This window comes from Schistocerca nitens, chromosome 5, assembly GCF_023898315.1.
Source record: "Schistocerca nitens isolate TAMUIC-IGC-003100 chromosome 5, iqSchNite1.1, whole genome shotgun sequence".
NCBI lineage: Eukaryota > Metazoa > Arthropoda > Insecta > Orthoptera > Acrididae > Schistocerca > Schistocerca nitens.
The window spans coordinates 655,471,987-655,486,055 of record NC_064618.1 but is presented as its reverse complement, the minus strand read 5'-3'; the positions used below and the strand labels follow the sequence as shown (position 1 = coordinate 655,486,055).

The following is a 14,069-nucleotide window of genomic DNA, read 5'->3' as shown; positions in this document are numbered from 1 at the left end:
CATGATGCCATTGCAGATCATGCATTCATAATGAGGCTGGTCAAATATTTGAGGATAATGATTGGAGAAATCAAGTACATTCACTCCTTTAGTGAGAGATCTGCTCCCCAGTACAAGAATATTATCAATTTATGTCTGCATAAAAAGGACTTTGGTACCTCTGCTGAGTGGAATTTCTTTGGAAGCAGCCATAGGAAATCTCCTTGTGATGGATCTGGAGGATCCCAGGCAGTATGTTGCTTTTATGTATAACAGTGCTTGTTAGGTGGGAAATGTGTGTGAAGTTTCACTAGAACAAAAAGATACCTTGGTCAGCTTTATGCATGCCCGTAGTTGTAGTGTTCCAATGTTATTGAGTGATAATGTCAAGTTGTTTGGGACCTATAATTCCCTGTTATTGAGTTGTTCAACTGATTATTTCTTCACAGTCAGCAATAACTCTTGGTCAGACTCTGTTTCTCAAAGTGCTGCAGGTGTTGCTGAAACTCAAGAATCCAATTCACAGCCCAAATTCTCAAAATAAATATGACAATGCTCATAAATAATGTGACATGTATTGCACTCTCCTTGTACAATGACAGTTAATAACAGATCCTTGTTACTTGGAATGCCACAAATACACTACTGGCCGTTAAAATTGCTACACGAAGAAGAAACGCAGATGACAAACAGGTATTCATTGGACAAATATATTATACTAGTACTGACGTGTGATTACATTTTCACGCAATTTGGGTGCATAGATCCTGAGAAATCAGTACCCAGAATAACAACCTCTGGCTGTAATAATGGCCTTGATATGCCTGGGCATTGAGTCAAACAGAGCTTGGATGGCGTGTACAGGTACAGCTGCCCATGCAGCTTCAACACGATACCACAGTTCATCAAGAGTAGTGACTAGCGTATTGTGACGAGCCAGTTGCTTGGCCACCATTGACCAGACATTTTCAATTGGTGAGAGATCTGGAGAATGTGCTGGCCAGGGCAGTAGTCGAACATTATCTGTATCCAGAAAGGCCTGTACAGGACCTGCAACATGCGGGCGTGCATTGTCCTGCTGAAATGCAGAGTTTCGCAGGGATCGAATGAAGGGTAGAGCCACGGGTCATAACACATCTGAAATGTAACATCCACTGTTCAAAGTGCCGTCAATGCGAACAAGAGGTGACAAAGACGTGTAACCAGTGGCACCCCATGCCATCATGCCGGGTGATACGCCAGTATGGCGATGACGATACACGCTTCCAATGTGCATTCACCGCAATGACTCCAAACATGGATGCCACCATCATGATGCTGTAAACAGAACCTGGATTCATCCGGAAAAAAACTGACGTTTTGCCATTCGTGCACCCAGGTTCGTCGTTGAGTACACCATCACAGGCGCTCCTGTCTGTGATGCAGTGTCAAGGGTAACTGCAACCATGGTCTCTGAGCTGATAGTCCATGGTGCTGCAAACGTCGTCGAACTGTTCGTGCAGAAGGTTGTCGTCTTGCGAACGTCCCCATCTGTTGACTCAGGGATTGAGACGTAGCTGCACGATCTGTTACAGCCATGCAGATAAGATGCCTGTCACCTTGACTGCTAGTGATATGAGGCCGTTGGGATCCAGCACAGCATTCTGTATTACCCTCCTGACCCCACCAATTCCATATTCTGCTAACAGTCATTGGATCTCGACCAGCATGATCAGCAATGTCGCCATACGATAAACCGAAATCGCAGTAGGCTACAATCCGACCTTTATCAAAGTCAGAAACGTAATGTTACGCATTTCTCCTCCTTACAAGAGGCATCACAACAACGTTTCACCAGCCAACGCCGGTCAACTGCTGTTTGTGTATGAGAAATCGGTTGGAAACTTTCCTCATATCAGCACATTGTAGGCGTCACCACCAGCGCCAACCTTGTGTGAATGCTCTGAAAAGCTAATCGTTTGCATATCACAGCATCTTCTTCCTGTCGGTTAAATTTTGCATCTGTAGCATGTTATCTTCATGGTGTTGCAATTTTAATGGCCAGTAGTGTACATCAGTATGGACAAAAGAAGAAGAAGAAGAAGAGGAAGAAGAAGAAGAATTGAAATAAATCTAATAGATAAGTTTCTGTCCTATTCCTGTTACATCACTGCAAATGTTATGGCCATTCCGCTTCCAAGACAGGACCCAACAATGCAGAATGAACTACCCAGACAGCCAGTACTGTGACTATAGTGAGATTGCTATCATTATCCCAGCTTTCAGGTACACTACGTCCCTCCACTCCAGAATACATGGACATAAAGAAAACAAACTTCTCAACAGTATACTACACTACACTTATTACTTAAAGAAAAGTTTTTACACTACATGGTCCTGCCCCCTTCCTTCAACTGACCATCTGCTAAAGATACTTGCTGGATACCAGAGCAACATATATTTAAAATCATAAAAGTGACATCAGGAAGGTAACATATGTACTTAGAATCTGAAAACACTATCAGCAATTTATTCAGTCCAAAGTTAACAGGATTATTCCTGTTATAAGTGTGTTTGATGTTCTAACTTTGTGGAGTTTCATTTGTTTTATTGCTGATTACGGCTTGGAGTTGATTGGTATTTAACAAAAATTTTATTTTTATGGCCCAAAAAGCAGTTTTCACTGATTTTACTCACTGTTTAGTTATATTCCAGCATGTAGACCACGTATCACTTTGCGTGATGTTTTTCAGCCATAAGCAGGCACGGTCCAAAAGTTAAACTGTCTGCCTTCTGATGCTTAAAGATTACTCTCTCTAGATATAGCAAGCTAAAACAGATAAATAATATACAGTTGAGATATGGGCCCCCAAAACTACCCAAAATTTGGCTTCTGAAAAGTTCTGTCAAATTAGTTCTGTCAAATTTGCAGGTACACATGTTTTGATAGAAAATGACAGAAGCTATTGCAGCTTCAACACGATACCACAGTTCATCAAGAGGCAACACAACTGTGTGTCATATTACCAATTCTTGGCTGAAACCATCCATAAAAGTATGAAATTATGATTTATGCCTTATTAAAGATGGGCTCTCCAAGTATCTCAATGAATTTTCTTCAATTTTTAAAGAATTATAGTTGTCACCTAATGTATTTGAGAATCTAATCAGTAATATATTTTTATTGTGCACAGAAAGTTGTTTTAAGTATGCAAAAGCAGCGGTTTTTAGAATAGTTATCAACACTTGGCACCTTCTGATGTGTGTAGGTGATGCAAATTTGGCACCCCTGTCTTCAAGAAGCTGGAGAAGTGGAAAGAAAGAAGATACTGAGTTAAAACTTTACACGTGTGCATATAACACATTGCTGAACCTGCTCAAAAAATTTAATTGGATTGGGAGTGGTTGGTTGGTTGGTTGGTGACCACCACTAAAACTGGTCAACTTGACATAGAACGACCCAAAAGCCATTCAGCTAGAATAAATATTCTTTTTTTTTTCAGTATTTATGAAATTATCAAGTGCACATGGATAAGAAGATCTTTAAAATAGGTGGACTGTGCCACTACATTACATCAGCTGAAGATTAGATTAGATTAGATTTACTTTCATTCCAATTCATCCATAGTGAGGAGGTCCTCCAGGATGTAGAACATGTCAGAAAAACAATAATACATGACAAATATTTACAGCTAAAGCAAATAAGCTAATATACCATTCCACAGATCCCAAGTGAAATTAGATCGCATTAATGCACTGAATTAAAAATTTAAAATTTTATTTTTAAGGTAATAAACATATAATAGAACTACTACAATACTTACACACACACACAAAAATCAGGTGGTTCTACTGAGAAATTCATCAATGGAGTAGGAGGAGTTGGCCACCAATAAATCCTTTAGGCTTCTCTTAAACTAAATTTCATTGGTTGTTAAACTTTTTATGGCTGCTGGCAAGTTATTGAAAATGTGTGTTCCTGAATAATGCACACCTTTTTGTACAAGAGTAAGTGACTTTAAATCCTTATGCAGATTATTCTTATTTCTAGTATTGATTCCATGATCTGAGCTGTTGGTTTGAAAAAGTGATATATTTTTAATGACAAATTTCATTAAGGAATAAATATATTGGGAAGCAGTAGTTAGTATCCCTAGTTCCCTAAGCAGGCCTCTGCAGGATGTTCTTGAGTTCACACCACATATAAATCTTATTGCATGTTTTTGTGCCTGGCAAACTTTAGCTTGGCTTGACGAATTACCCCAAAAAATAATCCCATATGACATTATGAAGTTAAAGTAAGCATAGTATGCCAGCTTTTTCATTTTTATATCCCTTATGTCAAACAGAATTTGCATTGCAAATAGAGATTTGTTTAGATGCTTCAGCAGTTCTGTGGTGTGCTCCTCACAGTTGAATTTATTATGAAGCTGTAATCCCAAGAATTTAACAGTGTCCACCTCTTCTATCTGCTTGTCATCATATGTTAAGCATATACTCGTGGGACACGTTAAAAGTTCTGAACTGCATGTAGTGTGTTTTTTCAAAGTTTCGTGACAAAGAATTGGCCAGGAACCAGTGATTAATGTGCACAAATATTTTATTAGCCAATTTTTCTAAGACTACACTTGAGTTATTATTTATTGCAATGTTTGTATCATCAGCTAACAAAACAATCTTGGCATCTGGTAATGTTACTGATGAAAGGTCATTGGTATACACAAGAGAAAGTAGGGGCCCTAAGATGGAACCTTGTGGGACCCCACATGTAATCAGTTCCCAGTTGGATGATGCCTGATAGCTTAATACATGTCTCCTTCCTAATAATGCCCTATGTTTCCTGGCAGAGATATAAGATTTGAACCATTTTGCAGCATTTCCTGTTACGCCATAATATTCTAATTTACTTAAAAGGATATTCTGATTTACCAGTCAAATGCCTTTGATAGATCACAAAATATACCAGTTGCCAGCAATTTTTTGTCTTAACGAATTAAGTACATTTTCACTGTAAGTTTAGATAGCCTTCTCAATATCAGAACCCTTTGGAAATCTGAACTGCAATTTTGGTATTATGTTATTTGTGATACGATGGTTATAAACCCAATTGTACATTAACTTTCCTAACATTTTTGAGAATGCTGGCAAAAGTGAAATTGGATGGAAATTTGATGCTATTTCTTTATCTCCTTTCATAAACAGTGGCTTAACTTCAGAATATTTCAACCATTCAGAAAATATTCCAGTGATAAATGACTGGTTACACCATAGCCTAATATGCTACGTAACTCAGAATCACATTCTTTAATTAACTTTGTTGATATTTCATCATAACCACTAGATGTATTTGATTTTAAAGATTTTATGATGGACATTACTTCTGCTGGGGTAGTAAGGATCAAATTCATATTATGGAAGCTACTTGAAACACAGTGTTGAAGGCACAGCGACTCTCTGTACAGCAGACAAGAGTGAGGATATGCTTCATTTGAATCATAAACTTTGTATGCAAAACAAATAACTTTCCTTCACACACTGGTGATCAACACACATTATTCGAGCATAAGCTCCAAACATATTGTGATTCATTTTCATCTGCGATGTGATCATTAATTGCAGGAGTGCAGTTACCTATGTGCAAATCTTTAGTGCCACTTATACCTTGAGCATTGTGAAGAGTGGATTTGCAAGGCCTCATCCGTAAATGAAAATTTGAATGTACAAATTGCAATGTCTCACATACATATTCCTTAAACAGAGATGTAATTGTTAGATAAACACCAGCAACTGTCTGACCTCAAGTTAAGCACAATAACAAATATTGCCAAAATGTTTGATGTGTCAGCAGCAGCTCAAAATGCACTTTCTGGTAGTTGGTACATTGCTCAGCTCTCCACCACATGCTGTCAAATTATTTCCCCAGAGTATACTCAGGGTGTGAGGAATCATAGGCAAGGAAATGTCTCTTGCTCACAAGTAGATTTCAGTATCTTAAGAAGCAAATGCAACATAGTCAGACGTCTCAATGTAGATCACATTCCTTCGTTAATAAGAGAAGTTCCCCCTCAGCACTGGATTCACTCTTATTGATACTTACTTAAGCCTTGTCCAGACTGTTGGACATGCTACGAGTGTCTCCAGTGGGTGTATTTTTTTGACACACGCTATGCCGGTCGCAGGCAATGGCATGGGGCAGCTGTGTGCCATGGCAGGAAAACAGCACTGCATGCTGATGCGCCAATGTTCGCAATCACTGTGGGCAGCAGAACCTGACCAGTCATTGATGTTCGCTCCAACTCCCATCCTGGCAAAACCTGGCCAGGCACCTAATAAACTCCTCATTCAATTGTATATCAGTGCTCTTAATACTCAATTCCACATGGATACTGGGGCAGTCATTTCTCTGATTAACCAGGAAACATACCAGCACTTGGACTCCCACTGCCTGCAGGTGTTGCAGTGGCAGGTTATTTCTTAAAATTTCCTGTTGGCTTCTGTCTGGGGTTCTGTCTGGGGTTCTTCAGCTGATCTATGTTTGATTATTTTTCTGATGTTTCAGCAGCAAAAGTGGTTGGCATTGTCAAAGGTTCATCCTCGATTGCTGATGGTGGGCTAAAATCAAGCTCATAACCGCAGGTTATACATTCCTGGGACCTACTATCCAAGGGCTTCTCCACAGTCATTATCGTTGTGGTGTTTCCCTTGCTATGTGCAACGGTCATTCGTTGCAGCATAGGAACCCAGGATCCATTCACCTTGAGGCTTTCTTCTTTCTTGTTGAAGCTATTGTCTTGTGTGTGTATTGCTGCAGCTTCCTTGAACAGGCAGATGTAATACCTCTCCTGCACAGCAAGAACTTCCATGTTGTCAAGTTTTACTATGTAAGTGGTCTCACACAGCACGTGCTCTGCCATTGCCAATTTCTTCATCTCCACCAACCTGCAATGCCACTTATGTTTGGTGATACTGGTGTTGATTGATCATCCTGTCATTCCGACACAGACTTTTCCTCATGTATGTGGTACGCGGTATATTCCCTGACATTGAAAGTGGGTCCCTTTCCTCCTTTGCCAATCTGAGACCCTTGTTGATCTTCCTCAATAAGGGAAATGTGACTGTCATAATGAAAACTGAAGATTACAAGCAGAAGACCCAGGGCCTATTAGATCTAACAACATACCAAAAACTAAATGCAGATCCAATGCAGCAGATCACACAGAAAGGAATCTGTTAATCAAGGCATCTTCTCTCTTGGCAGGCAAAGAGAGGAACCTGTGCAACACAGAAGCCACACCACCTTGGCTCTATGGATTACCAAAGATACAGAAGAATAACGTCTCATTAAGACTGATTGTTGACGCTCCTGGCTCACAAATGTATAAGCTGGCAAAACACATGACCTCTCTGCTCCAGCCATGTGTGGGAAAGACTGTCACATACATAAATGACTCAAGATAATTCATTTAGAAGTTGAAGAAACTAAAACTTGGGACAGACAACATCCTGATAATTTTTGATGCTTGTTTTTCAATGTGTCACTCAGTGATTCTCTGGAGTATATCGGTTCCATTTTCCCACAAGATATCACCAAGCTCTTTCATGCATGTCTCACCACACCATCATTACCAGCAGTGACAACTGAACTGGTGCACCCCATGGAGGTTGAGGCATTTCCTCCATTGCTGCAATTGCTGTTTGTCTCAGTGCATCAGCAGCAACTGAAGCCCCTAGTGAGCAAGGCAGAGAACAGATACTGTGGCAAAGGGATGGAAGTCTTGGAAATTGAGATATCGTTGAAGCCACTGCCAGGGCACGATGTTCCCCCTTGCCTCAGTGGCTGAAATGCATGTCTGCTCACTTCCAACCTTACACCCCATTAAAGTGAGGAGGACTTTTCACTGAATTTGGACATTGTTTTAGAGATGAATGTATCAGGATTAACCCTCCTGAGATTTATGATGTCACAGCTACTCTCCAGGTCTCTTGGTAAGGCTGTCTGGCGGCATAGACAACAAGGAAAGTGTGTGTGCATTCAGCGGCCAATTGTGTTGATGCATCCAAAGTTTTCTGGATTAGATTAGATTAGATTAATACTAGTTCCATGGATCATGAATAAGATATTTCGTAATGATGTGGAACGAGTCAAATTTTCCAATACATGACATAATTAAGTTAATTTAACAACATACTTAAGTTAATATAACAACTTTTTTATTTTTTTGTGGTTTTTTTAATTTTTTTATAATTTTTTTTTCTTAATTTATATCTAAAAATTCCTCTATGGAGTAGGAGTTGTCATTCAGAAATTCTTTTAATTTCTTCTTAAATACTTGTTGGTTATCTGCCAGACTTTTGATACTATTTGGTAAGTGACCAAAGACTTTAGTGGCAGTATAATTCACCCCTTTCTGTGCCAAAGTTAGATTTAATCTTGAATAGTGAAGATCATCCTTTCTCCTAGTATTGTAGTTATGCACACTGCTATTACTTTTGAATTGGGTTTGGTTGTTCATAACAAATTTCGTAAGAGAATATATATACTGAGAAGCTACTGTGAATATCCCAAGATCCTTAAATAAATGTCTGCAGGATGATCTTGGGTGGACTCCAGCTATTATTCTGATTACACACTTTTGTGCAATAAATACTTTATTCCTCAGTGATGAATTACCCCAAAACATGATACCATATGAAAGCAATGAGTGAAAATAGGCGTAGTAAGCTAATTTACTAAGATGTTTATCACCAAAATTTGCAATGACCCTTATTGCATAAGTAGCTGAACTCAAACGTTTCAGCAGATCATCAATGTGTTTCTTCCAATTTAATCTCTCATCAATGGACACACCTAAAAATTTGGAATATTCTACCTTAGCTATATGCTTCTGATTAAGGACTATATTTATTAATGGCATCATACCATTCACTGTACGGAACTGTATGTACTGTGTCTTATCAAAATTCAGTGAGAGTCTGTTTAACAAGGAACCACTTAGTAATTTTCTGAAAGACAGTATTGACAATTTCATCAGTTAATTCTTGTTTGTCAGGTGTGATTACTATACTTGTATCATCAGCAAAGAGAACTAACTTTGCCTCTTCATGAATATAGAGTGGCAATTCATTAATATATATTAAGAACAACAAAGGACCCAAGACTGACCCTTGTGGAACCCCATTCTTGATAGTTCCCCAGTTTGAGGAATGTGCTGATCTTTGCATATTATGAGAACTGCTTATTTCACCTTTCTGCACTCGTCCAGTTAGGTACAAATTGAACCATTTGTGCACTGTCCCACTCATGCCACAATATTTGAGCTTGTCTAGCAGAATTTCATGATTTACACAATCAAAAGCCTTTGAGAGATCACAAAAAATCCCAATGACTGGTGGTCGGTTATTCAGATCATTCAAAATTTGATTGGTGAAGGCATAAATGGCATTTTCTGTTGAAAAATCTTTCTGGAAACCAAACTGACATTTTGTTAGTACTTCATTTTTACAGATATGTGAAGCTACTCTTGAATACATCACTTTCTCAAAAATTTTGGATAAAGCTGTTAGAAGGGAGATTGGACAGTAATTGTTGACATCAGATCTATCCCCCTTTTTATGCAAAGGTATAACAATAGCATATTTCAGTCTATCAGGGAAAATGCCCTGTTCCAGAGAGCTATTACACAGGTGGCTGAGAATCTTACTTATCTGTTGAGAACAAGCTTTTAGTATTTTGCTGGAAATGCCATCAATTCCATGTGATTTTTTGCTTTTAAGCAAGTCTATTATTTTCCTAATTTCAGAGGGAGAAGTGGGTGAGATTTCAATTGTATCAAATTGCATAGGTATGGCCTCTTCCATTAACAGCCTAGCATCTTCTAATGAACACCTGGATCCTACTATATCCACAACATTTAGAAAATGATTATTAAAAATATTTTCAACTTCTGACTTTTGTTCATAAAGTTTTCATTCAATTTGATGGTAATACTGTCTTCCTGTGCTCTTGGTTGACCTGTTTCTCTTTTAATAATATTCCAAATTGTTTTAATTTTATTATCAGAGTTGCTGATTTCAGACATGATGCACGTACTTCTGGATTTTTTAATAACTTTTCTTAATATAACACAGTAGTTTTTATAATGTTTGATAGTTTCTGGGTCACTGCTCTTTCTTGCTGTCAGATACATTTCCCTTTTCTGGTTACAAGATATTTTTATACCCTTAGTATGCCATGGTTTGTTACAAGGTTTCTTAAGAGTGTATTTAACTATTTTCTTGGGGAAGCAGTTTTCAAATGCATTTACAAAAATGTCATGAAATAAATTATATTTTAAATTGGCATCAGGTTCACGGTACGCCTCATCCCAGTCTAACTGCTGTAGGCTTTCCCTGAAATTTGCAATTGTTAAATTGTTGACTGAACGTACTACTTTGGAGGACTGTTTAGTATTGCTGAATGGAGCTATGTCATATATTGTAACTAGCTGTGCACCATGATCAGAAAGACCATTCTCAACAGGCTGAGCATTTATCTGGTTAAACTTACCTTGGTCTATAAAGAAGTTATCTATCAGTGAGCTGCTATCCTTTACCACCCAAGTAGGAAAATCAATAACGGGTGTCAAATTGAAAGAACCGAGTAATACTTCAAGGTCATTTTCCTATTACCCTCCTTCAGAGAATCTACATTGAAGTCCCCACAAATAATAATTTGCTTCCCCCTGTCTGACAGATAGCGCAACAAGGATTCCAAATTTTTCAGAAATAGATGAAAATTTCCTGATGGGGACCTATATACAGTTACAATTATAAATGTGCCTTTATTTAATTTAAGCTCACAGGCACATGCTTCTATATGTTTCTCTACACAAAACTTTTTTGTTTCTATACTTTTTGCACAATGATAACTTTTGACATATGTGGCAACTCCTCCTTTCTCCATATTTTCTCTCATTACATGTGCAGAGAGCTTATATCCACTTACATTTACCGTATCCATATCAGTAACAATGTGATGCTCAGACAGGCATAGTATATCTATTTCATCCTCAACTTCTAAATCTTCTAAACAAACCAGAAGCTCATCTATTTTATTCTTTAAACTCCCAATATTTTGATGAAATATACTTACATTATTTTTAATTATATTTTTATGAGAACCTTTCCTTATTCTAACATTTGCAGTACTCTCCTGTCTGAGTTTCTCATTGTGCTTAGGCCTAGTTCCTATACCAGTGGTCACATGGTGTTCAGAGAGGCAGATTATGTCAACTGGGTTGGGTGACTTTAATTCATCAATGCAATTACCTAGGACTGAGATACAACTTGGTGGAAATAAAATTTCTGGTGATTGGTGAAAATTTATAATTGACAGCTGTGATTGGTGATCCAATGTGCTAGAATTGTGCTGTTTAGTTTCTTTCCTAAACTGAAGATTTGTTTCAATCCTGACCTCTCGTAGAACTTGACATCGTTCTGTCTTACCTATCCTAAAAAAGGTGCTGCTCCAACACCTGTAACCACTGGTATTTTACCATTCATGGCAGTTTCCTGCTATTACCCCAGCCAGTTTCCCCTTCCCTTTCCTGTTGAGATGTAGGCTGTGCCTGGTATAGTCCCACTTACTGAGAGAATCAACAGGAACCACACCAATATGAGCCCCTGCACCCGACCCAAGCAGCTGTTCCAACTCCAAATTAACTCTCCCAACAGAAGAGTTCAAATGAGGCCGGTCATGGCATCTCAGGACAGATAAAAATTCAACATTAGTGTGTCTCGATGCCGACGCAATCTTTACCAGGTCACACTCTATACTGTATCCAGGATCTCTGTCGATGCTATTCCCTGGCCCTCCCACAATAACCACGGTGTCTTCCCTGGTAAATCCTTTACAGAGTGAACCTAAATCCTCTGTCACCTGATCCAGACTAGCACTTGGTTTGAAAAAATTTGTGACCTGGTATTCTGGTCCTAATTCCTCCTGCAGAAGTTGGCCTACACCTCTGGCATGAGAACTGCCTAACAACAAAACTTTCTTCCTTTTTGATGACTTTCCTACATTCTTTTTCAATTTCCTATTGAAAGTTTGTTGTGTCCTGTCTACACCTACCTCTGCTTGAGGCTCATCAGGCTGTTTGCTGACATTACTCCTTACACACAGTAACATGCTTGTTCTCAGTTATTTCTCTCAGTTTACTGTTCAGGTATTGTTTGTGTGCCGTTAATAATTCTTGGCTTCACATTTGAATTCCCCTTGGTTTGTCCTTTTTGGTTTGTGTAAGATTGGCTGCCTTCCACCCAGTCTCTTTGGCCACTTGCTATTTTCTAGAGAAACCACCTAGTGGTGTTCCCCATACCTTGGTAGTGCATTGCGAACATAATGTTTCTGTATCATTGTCGCCCCTTCCCATTCCTTTTGCTAATGGTACTCGGGGAGAGAGATTGTTAGTACCCTTCAGTATTGTCCAAAATTTCTCTAATAGTGGGGTAGTGACCAAGGTTTTGTAAAACCTCTTATGTCATGAATTAATTCTCCATAGAATCCTTCCAATAAATCAGATTGGCATCTGCTTCCCCAATGTCTAGATTTGTGCGCTCATTCCACGTTAAATCTTCTCATACAAACTTGTAGATACTTATTGCATCTTTTCACTAATTGTGCAGTGAAATTAGATCCTTTCATCTGTTTATGTGCATCACATTACTTTATGGCGGTTAGGGTAAGCTAGTAATCTTTACATAAGGCAATGATCACCTGAATGTGTCACTGGCTTTTGCATTAAGTTTCTAATGATGCCACCACCCTGTACATGTCTGCCATCAGGCAAACAGGAATACATCCATTATCTATAAGATAATTTATGTATATTGAGAGCAGTAGTGGCAGTAGTGGACTTATCAGACTACCTTGGTACACAACAGATGTTACTTTTGCATCTGGTTGTCTTCCCTCTTAAGAACGACATACTGTGAATACATGGTATTAAACTTTCTCCAGAAAAGAATCCTTAATGTCAATCTTAGATTGACTGCAAATCTTTTGATTATTCTGCTGCCCACCAAGCTGAGTTACCAAAATACAAGTTGTTCCTGAGAACTGATATGCATTGATTTACCATAGAAGTTAACAATCCATTATTGTGCGCACAATAGTTTTGCCACACAAACCTAAAATTGTTGTAAGTTAAGGTAAAGAATATAGAGCTTAAAAATAGTTGTCTCCTGTTTGTGTCCAAATAAAATGAAAATGTATTTGTAATCAGTGGGCAGTTTTTTTTACACATTCTTCTTTACTCTTTTTCCGGCATTTAAAAGACCTGATGCAATTCCATCATTATTACTTTAGTCTTAGCTGTTATTTTTCAGCAACTCTAGTATAAATTTCTGAATAGAATTCAGTTGTCAGTTGCAAATAATTTTGAACAAATGATTGAATTCTATTCTGAAATTTTATCTTTGTAAAAATGTGAAAAACATTTTGTTTTCCAGGAATGCTACTGAAGTCACGTCAAGTTTCTTCATAGCTGCTGATTTCTGAGAAAACTGGCTGTGATAACTTCCAGCTTGAACGTAATGTATTCATATGTCATCAGAAAAAAATGATTAAATGAGGGCCCATTGCTAAAGCTGATGAAAAACAAGGATTGGCAAATAGCATGATGTGGCTAATCTGATCTTAAGTCTAAAGTATAAAAAATACATGTACTGTGAGGAAGCCTGGAAAAATTTACAAAAAATTATGTTGTAACTAGCTTTTTCATATAATGTTTAAACAGATTAATGTAAAAGATATGAAGAAAGAATAAAGGAACATTTAAATTAAAATGCATGTATATATTTTTTAATGAAACAAAATTGCTTACAGCTTCCATTTTACAAAACATTTGGTGAAAATTGATATCTTGTTTCCAATATATTCAACGTGTACTGTCAAATTTTATATACAATTATAGTAATAGATTTAAAGTTTCCCTGTTCTGTCCTAGATGTCACTTGCAAGAACATGAGAACAGGATAGCAGTGCACATTTTACTTACCATATTGCTACAGGAAGTAAAACTATGAAGCTGCAAAAAACTGATTATGGTAGTGCAAAACATGAAGTCCTAAGT

General features: G+C 38.0%; 1 protein-coding gene across 1 annotated transcript in view; it reads left to right on the top strand.

Annotated features, from left to right (window-relative positions):
* LOC126260265 (uncharacterized) overlaps positions 1-13,782 on the top strand; it is a 426,131-nt gene extending 412,349 nt beyond the window's left edge. The window contains exon 18 of the mRNA XM_049957594.1: positions 13,447-13,782. The gene's annotated coding sequence lies outside the window, so the exon portion shown is untranslated. The remainder of the gene's footprint in view (positions 1-13,446) is intronic.
* The last annotated feature ends 287 nt before the right edge of the window (positions 13,783-14,069 follow it).